The sequence below is a fragment of the Rattus norvegicus genome, chromosome 14 (genome assembly GCF_021556685.1).
Source record: "Rattus norvegicus strain SHRSP/BbbUtx chromosome 14, alternate assembly SHRSP_T2T, whole genome shotgun sequence".
In the NCBI taxonomy this organism is placed as follows: domain Eukaryota; kingdom Metazoa; phylum Chordata; class Mammalia; order Rodentia; family Muridae; genus Rattus; species Rattus norvegicus.
Window position 1 is genome coordinate 20,747,405 of NC_141547.1, and position 9,172 is coordinate 20,756,576.

Below are 9,172 nucleotides of genomic sequence, written 5' to 3' on the forward strand. Positions count from 1 at the left end.
TACTTGTAACAACAAGTATATATTAGTTTACCAGGTTTACTGAGAATATGACAATAGGTGCCCAAATTAAAGAACAGGGCACTTACCTTGATGTAGGTGAGGCCTGAAGTAATAGAATTGATGTTATAAAGAATTTACTAATAGATTTGCTTAAAAGTAATTAAATAACACTAAGTAGAACTTAGCTAAAGGAGCACTGCATCAAAAATATCCCAAGAATAAATAATGTGCTAACCAAGGCAGACCAACATAATTTTGGATGCTAGGAGGCTGTTTCTTCACCCTGATTAGGCTAATTAATGTGGATGTCTCCTGAGAGGCTCTGCCAGAGCCTTACTGATACAGATTAAGATGCTTGTAGCTAACCCTCAGACTGAGCTCTAGGACACCTGTGGAGGAGTTAGAGAAAAGACTGAAGGAGCTAGGGAGATCCCCCCAGAGCTCCCAGGGACTAAACCACCAACCGAAGAATATACATGGAGCAAAGTCATATGTAGCAGAAGATGGCCTAGTCAGGCATCAATAGGATGAGAAGCCCTTGGTCCTGTGAAGGCTCTTTTCCCCAGTGTAGGAGAATGCCAAGGTGGGAGAATGAACTGGGAGTGGGTGGGAGGGAGAGGGAGCACCCTCATAGAAAGCAGGGGGAAGGAGGATGGGGGAGGAAAGAATTTTGACATGTAAATACATAAACTATCCAATAAAAAAAAGAAATGTAAATAAATAAGATATCCAATAGAAAAATTAAATGATCCATTCCCATAACAATGGAGACAGCTTTGACTTACAACCAGCAATTAGGTCCATTCTCACTTCAAGGGGAGATCATCCCTCCAAGGGGCAGCTCAGTTAGCAGGGCAGTGTGACAACCAACATTGGGTGCTGGTCTGTCCTCTAGTCTTCTGTGCTCTTTTTTTTTTTTTTTTTTATTACCTTGAGTATTTCTTATATACATTTCGAGTGTTATTCCCTTTCCCGGTTTCCAGGCAAACATTCCCCTCCCCCCTTCCCTTCCTTATGGGTGTTCCCCTCCCAACCCTCCCCCCATTGCCGCCCTCCCCCCAACAGTCTAGTTCACTGGGGGTTCAGTCTTAGCAGGACCCAGGGCTTCCCCTTCCACTGGTGCTCTTACTAGGATATTCATTGCTACCTATGAGGTCAGAGTCCAGGGTCAGTCCATGTATAGTCTTTAGGTAGTGGCTTAGTCCCTGGAAGCTCTGGTTGCTTGGCATTGTTGTACATATGGGGTCTCGAGCCCCTTCGAGCTCTTCCAGTTCTTTCTCTGATTACTTCAACGGGGGTCCTATTCTCAGTTCAGTGGTTTGCTGCTGGCATTCGCCTCTGTATTTGCTGTATTCTGGCTGTGTCTCTCAGGAGAGATCTACATCCGGCTCCTGTCAGCCTGCACTTCTTTGCTTCATCCATCTTGTCTAATTGGGTGGCTGTATATGTATGGGCCACATGTGGGGCAGGCTTTGAATGGGTGTTACTTCAGTCTCTGTTTTAATCTTTGCCTCTCTCTTCCCTGCCAAGGGTATTCTTGTTCCCCTTTTAAAGAAGGTGTGAAACATTCACATTTTGATCATCCATCTTGAGTTTCATTTGTTCTAGGCATCTAGGGTAATTCAAGCAATTGGGCTAATAGCCACTTATCAATGAGTGTATACCATGTATGTCTTTCTGTGATTGGGTTAGCTCACTCAGGATGATATTTTCCAGTTCCAACCATTTGCCTACGCATTTCATAAAGTCGTTGTTTTTGATAGCTGAGTAATAATCCACTGTGTAGATGTACCACATTTTCTGTATCCATTCCTCTGTTGAAGGGCATCTGGGTTCTTTCCAGCTTCTGGCTATTATAAATAAGGCTGCGATGAACATAGTGGAGCACGTGTCTTTTTTATATGTTGGGGCATCTTTTGGCTATATGCCCAAGAGAGGTATAGCTGGATCCTCAGGCAGTTCAATGTCCAATTTTCTGAGGAACCTCCAGACTGATTTCCAGAATGGTTGTACCAGTCTGCAATCCCACCAACAATGGAGGAGTGTTCCTCTTTCTCCGCATCCTCGCCAACATCTGCTGTCACCTGAGTTTTTGATCTTAGCCATTCTCACTGGTGTGAGGGGAAATCTCAGGGTTGTTTTGATTTGCATTTCCCTTATGACTAAAGATGCTGAACTTTTCTTTAGGTGTTTCTCAGCCATTCGGCATTCCTCAGCTGTGAATTGTTTGTTTAGCTCTGAACCCCATTTTTAATAGGGTTATTTGTCTCCCTGCGGTCTAACTTCTTGAGTTCTTTGTATATTTTGGATATAAGGCCTCTATCTGTTGTAGGATTGGTAAAGATCTTTTCCCAACATGTTGGTTGCCATTTTGTCCTAACCACAGTGTCCTTTGCCTTACAGAAGCTTTGCAGTTTTATGAGATCCCATTTGTTGATTCTTGATCTTAGAGCATAAGCCATTGGTGTTTTGTTCAGGAAATTTTTTCCAGTGCCCATGTGTTCCAGATGCTTCCCTAGTTTTTCTTCTATTAGTTTGAGTGTGTCTGGTTTGATGTGGACGTCCTTGATCCACTTGGACTTAAGCTTTGTACAGGGTGATAAGCATGGATCGATCTGCATTCTTCTACATGTTGACCTCCAGTTGAACCAGCACCATTTGCTGAAAATGCTTTTTTCCATTGGATGGTTTTGGCTCCTTTGTCAAAATCAAGTGACCATAGGTGTGTGGGTTCATTTCTGGGTCTTCAATTCTGTTCCATTGGTCTATCTGTCTGTCTCTGTACCAATACCATGCAGTTTTTATCACTATTGCTCTGTAATACTGCTTGAGTTCAAGGATAGTGATTCCCCCTGAAGTCCTTTTATTGTTGAGGATAGTTTTAGCTATCCTGGGTTTTTTGTTATTCCAGATGAATTTGCAAATTGTTCTGTCTAACTCTTTGAAGAATTGGATTGGTACTTTGATGTGGATTGCATTGAATCTGTAGATCGCTTTTGGTAAAATGGCCATTTTTACTATATTAATCCTGCCACTCCATGAGCATGGGAGATCGTTCCATTTTCTGAGGTCTTCTTCAATTTCTTTCTTCAGTGTCTTGAAGTTCTTATTGTACAGATCTTTTACTTGCTTGGTTAAAGTCACACCGAGGTACTTTATATTATTTGGGTCTATTATGAAGGGTGTCGTTTCCCTAATTTCTTTCTCGGCTTGTTTCTCTTTTGTGTAGAGGAAGACTACTGATTTATTTGAGTTAATTTTATACCCAGCCACTTTGCTGAAGTTGTTTATCAGCTTTAGTAGTTCTCTGGTGGAACTTTTGGGATCACTTAAATATACTATCATATCATCTGCAAATAGTGATATTTTGACTTCTTCTTTTCCGATCTGTATCCCCTTGACCTCCTTTTGTTGTCTGATTGCTCTGGCTAGGATTTCAAGAACTATATTGAATAAGTAGGGAGAGAGTGGGCAGCCTTGTCTAGTCCCTGATTTTAGTGGGATTGCTTCAAGTTTCTCTCCATTTAGTTTAATATTAGCAACTGGTTTGCCGTATATAGCTTTTACTATATTTAGGTATGGGCCTTGAATTTCTATTCTTTCCAGGACTTTTATCATGAAGGGGTGTTGAATTTTGTCAAATGGTTTCTCAGCATCTAATGAAATGATCATGTGGTTTTGTTCTTTCAGTTTGTTTATATAATGGATCACGTTGATGGTTTTCTGTATATTAAACCATCCCTGCATGTCTGGGATGAAGCCTACATGATCATGGTGGATGATTGTTTTGATGTGCTCTTGGATTCGGTTTGCCAGAATTTTATTGAGTATTTTTGCGTCGATATTCATAAGGTAAATTGGTCTGAAGTTCTCTTTCTTTGTTGGGTCTTTGTGTGGTTTAGGTATAAGAGTAATTGTGGCTTCATAGAAGGAATTCGGTAGTGGTCCATCTGTTTCAATTTTGTGCAATAGTTTGGATAATATTGGTACAAGGTCTTCTATGAAGGTCTGATAGAATTCTGCACTAAACCCGTCTGGACCTGGGCTCTTTTTGGTTGGGAGACCTTTAATGACTGCTTCTATTTCCTTAGGAGTTATGGGTTTGTTTAACTGGTTTATCTGTTCCTGATTTAACTTCGGTACCTGGTATTTGTCTAGGAAATTGTCCATTTCCTGCAGATTTTCAAGTTTTGTTGAATATAGGCTTTTATAGTAAGGTCTGATTATTTTTTGAATTTCCTCTGAATCTGTAGTTATGTCTCCCTTTTCATTTCTGATTTTGTTAATTTGGACACACTCTCTGTGTCCTCTCATTAGTCTGGCTAAGGGTTTATCTATCGTGTTGATTTTCTCAAAGAACCAACTTTTGGTTCTGTTGATTCTTTCTATGGCCCTTTTTGTTTCTACTTGGTTGATTTCAGCTCTGAGTTTGATTATTTCCTGCCTTCTACTCCTCCTGGGTGTATTTGCTTCTTTTTGTTCTAGAGCTTTTAGGTGTGCTGTCAAGCTGCTGACATATGCTCTTTCCTGTTTCTTTCTGCAGGCACTCAGCGCTATGAATTTTCCTCTTAGCACAGCTTTCATTGTGTCCCATAAGTTTGGGTATGTTGTACCTTCATTTTCATTCAATTCTAAAAAGTCTTTAATTTCTTTATTTATTTCTTCCTTGACCAGGTTATCATTGAGTAGAGCATTGTTCAATTTCCACGTATATGTGGGCATTCGTCCCTTATTGTTATTGAAGACCAGTTTTAGGCCGTGGTGGTCCGATAGCACGCATGGGATTATTTCTATCTTTCTGTACCTGTTGAGGCCCGTTTTTGACCAACTATATGGTCAATTTTGGAGAAAGTACCATGAGGAGCTGAGAAGAAGTTATATCCTTTTGCTTTAAGATAGAATGTTCTATAAATATCCGTTAAGTCCATTTGGCTCATGACTTCTCTTAGTCTGTCTACGTCTCTGTTTAATTTCTGTTTCCATGATCTGTCCATTGATGAGAGGGGTGTTGAAATCTCCTACTCTTATTGTGTGAGGTGCAATGTGTGTTTTGAGCTTAGTAAGGTTTCTTTTATGTATGTAACTCCCCTTGTATTTGGGGCATAGATATTTAGGATTGAGAGTTCATCTTGGTGGATTTTTCCTTTGATGAATATGAAGTGTCCTTCGTTATCTTTTTTGATGACTTTTAGTTGAAAATTGATTTTATTTGTTATTAGAATGGCTACTCCAGCTTGCTTCTTCCGACCATTTGCTTGGAAAGTTGTTTTCTAGCCTTTCACTCTGAGGTAGTGTCTGTCTTTGTCTCTGAGGTGTGTTTCCTGTAGGCAGCAGAATGCAGGGTCCTCGTTGCGTATCCAGTTTGTTAATCTATGTCTTTTTATTGTGGAGTTGAGGCCACTGATGTTGAGAGATATTAAGGAATAGTGATTATTGCTTCCTGTTATATTCATATTTGGATGTGAGGTTATGTTTGTGTGCTTTTCTTCTCATTGTTTTGTTGCCAAGACGATTAGTTTCTTGCTTCTTCTAGGGTATAGCTTGCCTCCTTATGTTGGGCTTTACCCTTTATTATCCTTTGTAGTGCTGTATTTGTAGAAAGATATTGTGTAAATTTGATTTTGTCATGGAATATCTTGGTTTCTCCATCTATGTTAATTGAGAGTTTTGCAGGATACAGTAACCTGGGCTGGCATTTGTGTTCTCTTAGGGTCTGTATGACATCAGTCCAGGATCTTCTGGCCTTCATAGTTTCTGGCGAAAAGTCTGGTGTGATTCTGATAGGTCTGCCTTTATATGTTACTTGACCTTTTTCCCTTACTGCTTTTAATATTCTTTCTTTATTTTGTGCGTTTGGTGTTTTGACAGTTATGTGACGGGAGGTGTTTCTTTTCTGGTCCAATCTATTTGGAGTTCTGTAGGCTTCTTGTATGCCTATGGGTATCTCTTTTTTTAGGTTAGGGAAGTTTTCTTCTATGATTTTGTTCAAGATATTTACTGGTCCTTTGAGCTTGGAGTCTTCACTCTCTTCTATACCTATTATCCTTAGGTTTGATCTTCTCATTGAGTCCTGGATTTCCTGTATGTTTTGGACCAGTAGCTTTTTCTGCTTTACAGTATGTTTGACAGTTGAGTCAATGATTTCTATGGAATCTTCTGCTCCTGAGATTCTCTCTTCCATCTCTTGTATTCTGTTGGTGAAGCTTGTATCTACAGCTCCTTGTCTCTTCTTTTGGTTTTCTATATCCAGTGTTGTTTCCATGTGTTCTTTCTTGATTGTTTCTATTTCCATTTTTAATTCCTTCAACTGTTTGATTGTGTTTTCCTGGAATTCTTTCAGGGATTTTTGTGTCTCCTCTCTATGGGCTTCTACTTGTTTATTTATGTTTTCCTGGCATTCTTTCAGGGATTTTTGTGTCTCCTCTCTATGGGCTTCTACTTATTTATTTATGTTTTCCTGGCATTCTTTCAGGGATTTTTGTGTCTCCTCTCTATGGGCTTCTACTTGTTTATTTATGTTTTCCTGGAATTCTTTCAGGCATTTTTGCGATTCCTGTCTGTAGGCTTCTACTTGTTCTCTAAGGGAGTTCTTCACGTCTTTCTTGAAGTCCTCCAGCATCATGATCAAATATGATTTTGAAACTAGATCTTGCTTTTGTAGTGTGTTTGGATATTCCATGTTTGTTTTGATTTGAGAATTGGGCTCCGATGGTGCCATGTAGTCTTGGTTTCTGTTGCTTGGGTTCCTGCGCTTGCCTCTCGCCACCAGATTATCTCTAGTGTTACTTTGTTCTTCTATTTCTGACAGTGGCTAGACTGCCCTATAAGCCTGTGTGTCAGGAGTGCTGTAGACCTGTTTTCCTGTTTTCTTTCAGCCTGTTATGGGGATAGAGTGTTCTGCTTTCGGGCGTGTAGTTTTTCCTCTCTACAGGTCTTCAGCTGTTCCTGTGGGCCTGTGTCTTGAGTTCACCAGGCAGGTCACTTGCAGCAGAAAAGTTGGTCTTACCTGTGGTCACGGGGCTCAAGTTTGCTCGTGGGGTGCTGCCCACGAGCTCTCTGCGGCGGCAGCAACCTGGAAGATCTGTGCTGCCGTTTCCAGGACCTTCAGTGCACCAGGGTTCCAGATGGCGTTTGGTGTTTTCCTCTGGCGTCTGAGATGTGTGTGCAGAGTGCAGTCTCTTCTGGTTTCCCAGGCGTGTCTGCCTCTCTGAAGGTTTAGCTCTCCCTCCCCGTCTTCTGTGCTCTTATTATGAAAATGTGTTCTGATAGGTGAACAAATGAACATGGGTAACAGCCATCCGAAGGAACAACGCTGGTGGATGGTGTAAGAAGTAACTATACAATATTCTTGTATATGTACACAACTACAGATTCACATAAATTGCTATAATACTGTGGACATTAACAGCATTTGGTAAATGTTAACAACTTTTTCACAAAAATGACTCGTATTGATGTATTTTGATTTATTTTTTATTGGTTATTTTTTATATACATTTCAAATGTTATTCCTTTCCTTGTTCCCTGTCTGTAAGCCTTCTGTCCCACCCCCCTCTCCCTTCTTCTATGAGGGTGTTCCCCCCCCCCCAAACTATCCCCCTTAAGCCTTTGCACCCTGCCATTCCCCTACATTGGGTGGTCCATCCATGGCAGGACCAAGGGCTTCTCCCATTGGTGCCCAACAAGGCATTCCTCTGCTACATATGTAGCTGGAGCATGGGTCTGTCCCATGTGTACTCTTTGGGTAGTGGTTTAGTCCTTGGGTTACGTTTTGAAAAGGACTTTTGGTGTTGGATGCATGGTCACCTCCCCTTTTCATTTTAATTTTTTTTCCAGGTGAGATCAAAGTATGGTAGACATACATTGAGAAGTGTCCCACTCGCACTCTCTCGCCAGCAAGAAACACGCGGGTACATAGAAATCCTTGCTGTGACCAAACTTTATTTTAATCTTAAGGAGGAAACCTCGGCGCGCCAACATGGTACGCTTATATACACCCTAGCGTGGCGCATCTACACCTGATTGGTTGTTTACCCATGATCCCATATGGCACGCCCCGGAGTGGGCAAAGACCTGGCACGAAGGCACTCTAGCACATGCGCACAGTTAACTTCCTGAAAGGGAGTCGGCTGGCGCAGCGAAGGCTAGCTCCATCTTGTAGTGGCAGAGGCTACCCTGGCCTTCCACGTGGGGCGCAGTGGAAGCCAGCGCCATCTAGTGGTGGCGAATGTTATTGCGGCCCTCTACATCTCCCCCTATTTATATATTTTATAACAAATCAATTATTTTATAACAAATCATGATCACCCTATCGCGTGCAATGAGGAAACCTCAGCAATGTGCAAGGGCTGATCAAAGGATCACTGAGTCTCTCTCATCCCAGTGCAATGGATCCACAGATCCATGGGGTGCAAGAGCAGAGAACTCAGATACCGACTAATTCCTGAGCATAGATAACCAAATTCCAGGGGAGGCCCCTTGTTCAATGGCCACAAGTGCTTGAGTGATAACGGCCTTGTCACGTTTCTGTTGAGATCTGAGTTTGCAAACCAACCATAGCATGAACACTAATCCACAGCATAGGGCTGCATCAAACAGAGCCACTCCCGATAAGTAGTGGGCACCTCATTTGGTCCTCCTCAGCTGTTACCACCAAGGGCTGTAGTCAAGCCGCTCCTATAATAAAATTTAGAATTCCCAGTTGTTAGCCACTACTCCAGAAAGTTCACCCACTGTACTTGTCTAACAATAGATTGGGGGAGGATAATTCCAGACACAGCAGACACAATGTCTGTAGCAGTAATGGCTGCTACAATAGCAACAAAAGTGTCAAGGTCTTTTCCAGGACAGTTTAGGATCAGTCATTTTTCTCTGGAAGAACCAGCACACAATGGAACCATTTCTGAGATCTGTATAACCAGGACAGAGTTCCCCAGTCCACTGTAGCTTTACGCAGGTGGCTTTCTTGTGAAGCTACAGTCTGTAAAATGACAACACCAGTTACCAGTTAAGGCAGCAAGAGTCACCAGGGAAATGAGGGGGGTAGCAACGGCTGGAGTCCAGTCTTCTCCAGCAAGCAGCAGTGCACAGAGGGTCAGAGAGCGGGCCATAGTGGGACGGGACACACGCAGTGGTAACACTGACTGCAGCAACGGCAAAGTCTCTGTGATGA